The following is a 7,123-nucleotide window of genomic DNA, read 5'->3' as shown; positions in this document are numbered from 1 at the left end:
CAGCTTAGCTGGGCAGCTCTGCGCCCGCAGCCCCGCGTCCGCCCATACGGTGCGGCGGCCACGGGACGGGTCGTCAGAGAACCGTCGTAACTTATTATCGGGGGGCCGTGCGGGAGAGGAACTCATCTGTGGGGTCCCCGGTCCCTGCTTTCTCTCCGGGGGGGGTCCCCATTTTCTCCTGAGTTTTCCCCATGCTTAGGAAGCAGGGTCTCAAATCCCCAGCCCTGCTCTCACCCCAATCTGCCTCCATTTCCAAATCCCTCCCCCTGACCCCAAACGCCAACGTCCCCTTCCCAATTCAAGCATCAGAGTCCACTATTTGTCTTCTGGGGTGCGTTTCAAACAGACCCATATTTTAACTGTTTATCATTTTCCATAGTCAGTAGATGGTCTTTTAATAAAGTTTATTTTTTGTTTGTGGATATTTTACATGAGAGCAAAGTAGCGAATAATCAATCGTTTGCAACTACGTTGTATGAAATTCTTATGCCCGGCCTCCCAGGATCATTCCTGGACACGGACAGCCCATGGCGAGTTTTTTGGGTGTTTGGGTGGACGTTCCTCTTGGCAAACTTTCCTGGGTGGTCTGTCCTGTCAACACTGCCCCTCTTTGGGTTTGTCACCGTTATTTATGGGTTGTTCAAACACTGGGTTTGTGCCTTAAAATATCAGTGGTTGCCCAAAGCTATTCCAGTGGGGAGCAGAGGTCTGTGGTCAGTGACCCAAACTAAGCGCACATACCCCCAGAACCTGCAAAGGGAAGTAAGTACTTGAAGGCCCAGTTGGTTCTTCCCGGGGAGGCCTCCTCCCCCCTGCAGGTGTCCTACCCGCTCACCCCCGCCATGGAAAGAGCCTTTACACTGAGAAGCTACAGCCCTGGGAAGCTGGGGGTGCAGGTGCACATGGGAGAGGGGTTGATGCTCCTTCTGAGGTTTTAGCTGTGGTCCCCCTGCGCCTGTTTCTAGGCATATTGGTTGGCGTTTTGCATCCAGGGTGTAGATGCACTCCGAGTGTAATTCATGCACATTGAGAAAGTCTGTAAACGTCAGGAGTTCTGTGTCCTGGGTTAGGTTCATGAATTTGGGAGTTCATTTGGATCAGAACCTTCTACTAAATCCAGCTGAACGTTTCCTCACTGTGAGATGAAGCCTGAGAGAGGGAGTGTGTCTTCCTGGGGAGGAGAGGGTGTTGGAGCTCCCAGACTTCATTCCTGGGGCTGCCCGGGTGTCCCTCCCTCCTTCCAGGGGTTCTGTCTCAGCCGGGAGGGTACAGAATGTGGAACCTTCTGAAAGTGGCTCTCCTGTCCTGTGGGGAGCAGGCTGCTCCTCTGAGCTGATTCCAATACTTGTTTGTGTTTCTTTCCTTCGGATCCTTTATCCACTGAGTAGTGCAGGCCTTTGACTTTAGTGTCCCTGAAAACTTGGGTATGGAACTGTACGATGGACAGATACAAGGTCAGGAAAGCAAGAAAATGGTGAAAATAGAGTTTTCCATTTAAGCAAGAGAACCTCAAGATGTGAGGTGAGTGCATATAAGTTTTCAGGTACATTTTTTTTTAAATCCTCACCAGAGGATATTTTTCATTGATTTTTAGATAGAGTGGAAGAAGGCGGGGAAGGTGGAGGAGGAAGAGGAAGAGGGGAGGGAGGAGGAGAAAGAAGAGAGGAGGGAGAGGAGGAGGAGGAGGAAGAGGAGGAGGAGGAGGAAGAGATTGCCTCCCTCTTGCACCCCAACCGGGGCGGGGATTGAATGTGCAACCGAGGTATGCACCCTTGACCAGGAATGGATCTGAGACCCTCTGGTCGTCGTCGTCCGATGCTCTAACCACTGAGAAGCCAACCAGGGCTCAGGTACATTTTTCTGTTTCATATCAGTTTTTATATGTGTGACCTAGAGAACTTTTTTTTAAAAAGCTAAAGCAATTGAATATCTATCTTAGTTGATGTGAGGAGAACTACTGAAAGCTGGTGTAAATCTTTGAAAATCATTCTACATTTAGGAGCTTAACTCAAACCCTAATGTATTATAATATCCTGCTTATTCCTGAAAAATACCCCTGGTGTGAAGTATAGGAGAAGGACAAACTATGATACTACGTGTCCTTTAGTTAGCAAGAAATTTGAACATTTCTAGTTTGTATGGTTTAGTGCTTAAAGGAGTTAAGTGATTTGCAGAGATTTTCTGACAGCCTGTGTCTTGTTTTCATTATCTTAATGCTGTGTTTTACTGAGCTGGAGTTATTTTATTATAGTCAAAATGATCATTTTTTTCTATCTTGGCTCTTGCTTTTGTTGTATCAAAAAATTAATACTAAACCAAGGTCACCTAGATTTTCTTCTACATTATCTTCTAGAAGTTTTGTAGTTTTGCATTTTGTACTAACTCTCTGATCCATTTGAGTTCATTTTTGTGAAAGATGTAAAACCTGTTTATATTTTCTTTCTCTCGTTCTGTCTTTCTGCTTATGGATGTCCAGTTTTTCTTGCACTATTTGTTGTAAAGACTGTTTTCCCACTGAATTGCCTTTAGTCCTTTGTCAAAGATCAGTTCAGTATATTTGTGGGTATCTGTAGAAAGCAATAATTACCTTTTAAAAAAAATATATTGTATTGATTTTTTCAGAGAGGAAGGGAGAGGGATAGAGAGTTAGAAACATCGATGAGAGAGACATCGATCAGCTGCCTCCTGCACACTCCCTACTGGGGATGTGCCTGCAACCAAGGTACATGCCCTTGACTGGAATCGAACCTGGAATCCTTGAGTCCGCAGGCTGACACTTTATCCACTGAGCCAACCCGGTTAGGGCCAGTAATTACCTTTTGTATATTAACCTTTTATCATTCAACCTTTTTCTATTCCCTTATTCGTTCAAGAGGTTTTCTTATTTGGGATTTTTTTTTTTAAAGTTTCTCCTTAGACAATCTTGTCATATGCAGAAAGACACTTATGTCGTCTTGTTTCCCAATCTAGATACCTTTTATTTCCTTTTCTTGTTTAATTGCATTAACTAAGAATTCCAGTACAAGGTTGACTAGGAGTGGTGAAAGGGGACTTTTTCCCCCCCTTCCTGATGTTACTGTAAAACATATAGTTCTTTCAATGCAGTATCTCTCTCTTTCTTTATATATATGTTATATACATATACAATATTATATACCATACTATGAACATAGGGGGGCATATATCTTTTAGGCAGGGGCAGAGCTTCAAATGTCTTGACTAATACATTGACCAGGTAATACTCTGCCCTGAGACACTGAGTAGTCACTGAAGGGCTTTGACCAGGGTAGTAACAATCATATTTTGATTTTAGAAAAATCATCCTTGGGTACCATTTAGTAGCCTTTTGCAATAACAATCTAGAGCAGCGGTTCTCAACCTGTGGGTCGCCAACCTGTGGGTCGTGACCCCTTTGGGGGTTGAATGACCCTTTCATAGGGGTCGCCTAAGACCATCGGAAAACACATATATAATTACATATTGTTTTTGTGATTAATCACTATGCTTTAATTATGTTCAATCTGTAACAATAAAATACAACCTGCATATCAGATATTTACATTACCATTCATAACAGTAGCAAAATTACAGTTATGAAGTAGCAACGAAAATAATTTTATGGTTGGGGGTCACCACAACATGAGGAACTGTATTAAAGGGTTGTGGCATTAGGAAGGTTGAGAACCACTGATCTAGAGAGAGTGTTAAGGGCTTAATAACTGAGCTATCTTGGCTATTTATTTATTTATTTATTTATAAATATTTTTATTGATTTCAGAGAGGAAGGTAGAGGGAGAGAGAGATAGAAACATCAATGATGAGAGAGAACCATTGATCGGCTGCCTCCTACACACCCCCTATGGGGTATCCGGCAGGCCCACAACTCTTCAGTCTGCAGGCCAACACTCTATCCACTGAGCCAGGACAGCTAGGGCAAGATTTTGTTTATTTTAATTGCTGAATAATATTCCACTGTGTGTGTGTGTGTGTAGCAATAACATGTCTTTATCCATTCATATATTGGACATCTAGGTTGCTGCCATACCTTGTCTGTTACTGGTAGTGCTGCAATGAACATATGGGTGCATGTATATTTTTAAAATAGCGTTTTGGATTTTTTCAGTTTATACCCAGAAGTGGAATTGCTGGGTCAAAAGGTACTTTTAATTTTTTGAAGAACCTCCTGCTGTTTTACATAGTGGCTACACCAATTTGCAAGCCCATCAACAGTGCGCAAGGGTTTCCTTTTCTCCACAGCCTCACCAACACTTATTGCTTGTTGATTTATTGATAGCCATTCTGATAGTGTGAGGTGATATCGCATTGTTGTTTTAACTTGCATTTTTCTGATGATTAGTGATGTTGAGCATCTTTTCATATGTCTGTAGGCCATCTGTATGTCCTCCTTGGAGAAATGTCTATTCAGGTACTCTTCCCATATTTTAACTGGATGGGGGAGGTGTGTTAAATTTTATGAATTCCTTATATATTTGGGATATTAATTCCTTATTAAATGTATCATTTGTGAATATCTTCTCCCACTGAGCAGGTTGTCCTTTTGTTTTGTTGATGGTCCCCTTCACTGTGCAAAAACTTTTTAGTTTGATGTAATTCCATTTAATTATTCATTTATTTTGTTACCTTTGCCCAAGGAGACATATCCAAAAAGATATTGCTAAGAGCAATGTCAGAGTTTACTGCCTGTTTTCTTCCAGAAGTTTTATGGTTTCAGATCTTACATAAATTGACTTATGAATGTTGAACCATCCTTGCATCCCTGGGATGAATCTCGCTTGGTCGTGGTATATAATCCTTTTAATATATTGTTGAGTCCAGTTTGCCAATATTTTGTTGAGAATTTTGGCATCTATGTTCATCAAGAATATTGGCCTATCATTTTATTTTTTTATAATGTCTTTGTTTTGGGTATCAGGGTAATGCTGACTTTGTAAAATTAGTTTAGAAACATTCCTTCCTCTTTAATTTTTTGAAATAGAAATAAGGATAGGTATTCTTATTTGAATGTTTGGTAGACTTCACCAGTGAAGCTGTCTGTGTGGTCCTAGACTTCTATTTGTTATTTTTTTTTTTTAGTACTGCTTCAATTTCATTGCTAGTAATTGGTCTGTTTAGATTTTGTATTTCTTCCCCGTTCAGTCTTGGAAGGTTATAAACTTTAAGAGATTTTCTATTCTAGATTGTAGAATTTCTTGTCAGATAATTGTTCAGAGTAATCTTTGTATTTTTGTGGTGTTTGTTCTGACTTCTCTTTTATTTATATTTTATTTGGCTCTCTCACTTTTTTTCATGATGAGTTGGGCTAAAGTTTGTCAATGTTGTCTATCTTTTCAAAGAACCAATCCTTAGTTTTAGTGATCTTTTTCATTGTTTTTTAAATTTTCTATTTCATTTATTTTTGTTCTGATCTTAATTATTTCTTTCCTTCTGTATAATTTGGGTTTTGTTTTTTCTAGTTCCTTTCAGTGTAGAATTGGATTATTTATATGGGAGCTTTCTGGTTTCTTTAGGTAGGCCTGTATAGTTATAAACTTTCCTCTTAGAACTGCTTTTGCTGCATCCTGTGAATTTTGAATTATTTTTCATTTTAATTTGTTTTCAGATAGTTTTTGATATCTGTTTTCTTTTTAATCTATTGTTTGTTTATTAGCATGTTGTTGAGTTTTCACATATTTGTGTTTCCTCCACCGCCCCCCCCAGTTTTTTTCCTAGTTAATTCCTAGTTTTATGCCATTGTGATAGAAAAAGATGCTTGATATGATCTCATTCTTCTTGAATTTATTGAGGCTTGTTTTGTGACCTAATTATGTAAAGTTTCTAAGATGCCTATTAGGTTGATCTATCTGGATGATGTGAGTGGGATGTTAATATCCTCTACTGTTATTACATTACTGTGAATTTCTCCCTTTATGTCCATTAATAATTGCTTTATCTATTTAGGTGCTACTCCATTGGGTTTATAGATATTTACAATTGTTATATCCTCTTTTTGGGTTGACTCCTTTATGTAATGTCCTTCTTTGTCTTTTATATTTTTTGTTTTAAAGTCTATTTTGTCTGATATGAGTATTGCTACCCTAGCTCTCTTTTTGTTCCTATTTGCATGATTACTCTTTTTCATTTCTTCACTTTCAGTGTGCATGTGTCTTTTAATTTGAAGTCTTCTGTAAACAGCATGTAGATAGATTTTTTTTTTCAAATTATAAGAAAAAGTTTATTTAGAAAGTCACAGAGGTAAGAAAGGTGAGCCAACTGGGCTGCATAAGCTCAGGAAACAAGTTACAGAGGCAAAAGAAAGGCAGAGAGAACACGCCTGGGGGAAAGAGGAGGAAAGGTTAGGGGGGGTGGTTCTCCAGAGAGATATACCTGCCCTGGAGAAAGAAAAGGGTGGGGAAAGGTGTGGGCATGCTCAAGAGAGAGAAAGAATGCCTCATATTTTTTAAAATCCAGCCAGCCACTCTATGTCTTTTTATTTAATCTATTTACATTTAATATAATTATTAATATGTACTTATTGCCATTTTGTTAATTGTTTTTTGGTTGTTTTTATAGTTCTCCTCTCTTCCTTTCTTCTCCTGATTCTTCCCCTATGGTTTTCTATTTTTCCTTAGTGTTTTGTTTGGGTTTCTTTCTCTTTATTTTTTCTTTATCTTTTGTAGGTTTTGGGTTTGTAGTTACCATGAGGTTTATCTCTACTATTCTGTATCAGTAGCAGTCTATTTTAAGCTGATAGGCATTTAAATTTCAAGATATTATATAAAACACTAGAGGCCCGGTGCACAAAAATTTGTGCACTGGGGGGGAGGGGGGCGTCCCTCAGCCCGGCCTGTGCCCTCTTGCAGTCTGGGACCCCTCGGGAGATAACGACCTGCTGGCTTAGGCCTGCTCCCAGGTGGCAGAGGGCAGGCCCAATCCCTAGGTGCAGCCTCTGGTCGGGCTCAGAGCAGGGCCGATTGGGGAGTTGGGGCGCCGCCCCCTGTCATGCACAGAGCAGGGCGGATCGGGAGGTTGCGATGCCACCCCTAGTCACGCTCAGGGTAGGGCCGATTGGGGGGTTGGGGCACCGCCCCCTGTCACACTCAAGGCAGGGTCGATAGGGAGGTTG

The 7,123-nt window shown here is 40.5% G+C and overlaps 1 protein-coding gene across 1 annotated transcript in view; it reads left to right on the top strand.

Moving 5' to 3' along the window:
- LOC102254321 (zinc finger protein 709-like) overlaps positions 1–7,123 on the top strand; it is an 18,091-nt gene that overhangs the window by 325 nt on the left and 10,643 nt on the right. The gene's annotated exons all lie outside the window — the stretch shown is intronic.

Source organism: Myotis brandtii, unplaced genomic scaffold (genome assembly GCF_000412655.1).
Source record: "Myotis brandtii unplaced genomic scaffold, ASM41265v1 scaffold1012, whole genome shotgun sequence".
NCBI lineage: Eukaryota > Metazoa > Chordata > Mammalia > Chiroptera > Vespertilionidae > Myotis > Myotis brandtii.
Note: the sequence above shows the minus strand (reverse complement) of the source record. Positions and strands in the feature narration are given on the sequence as shown.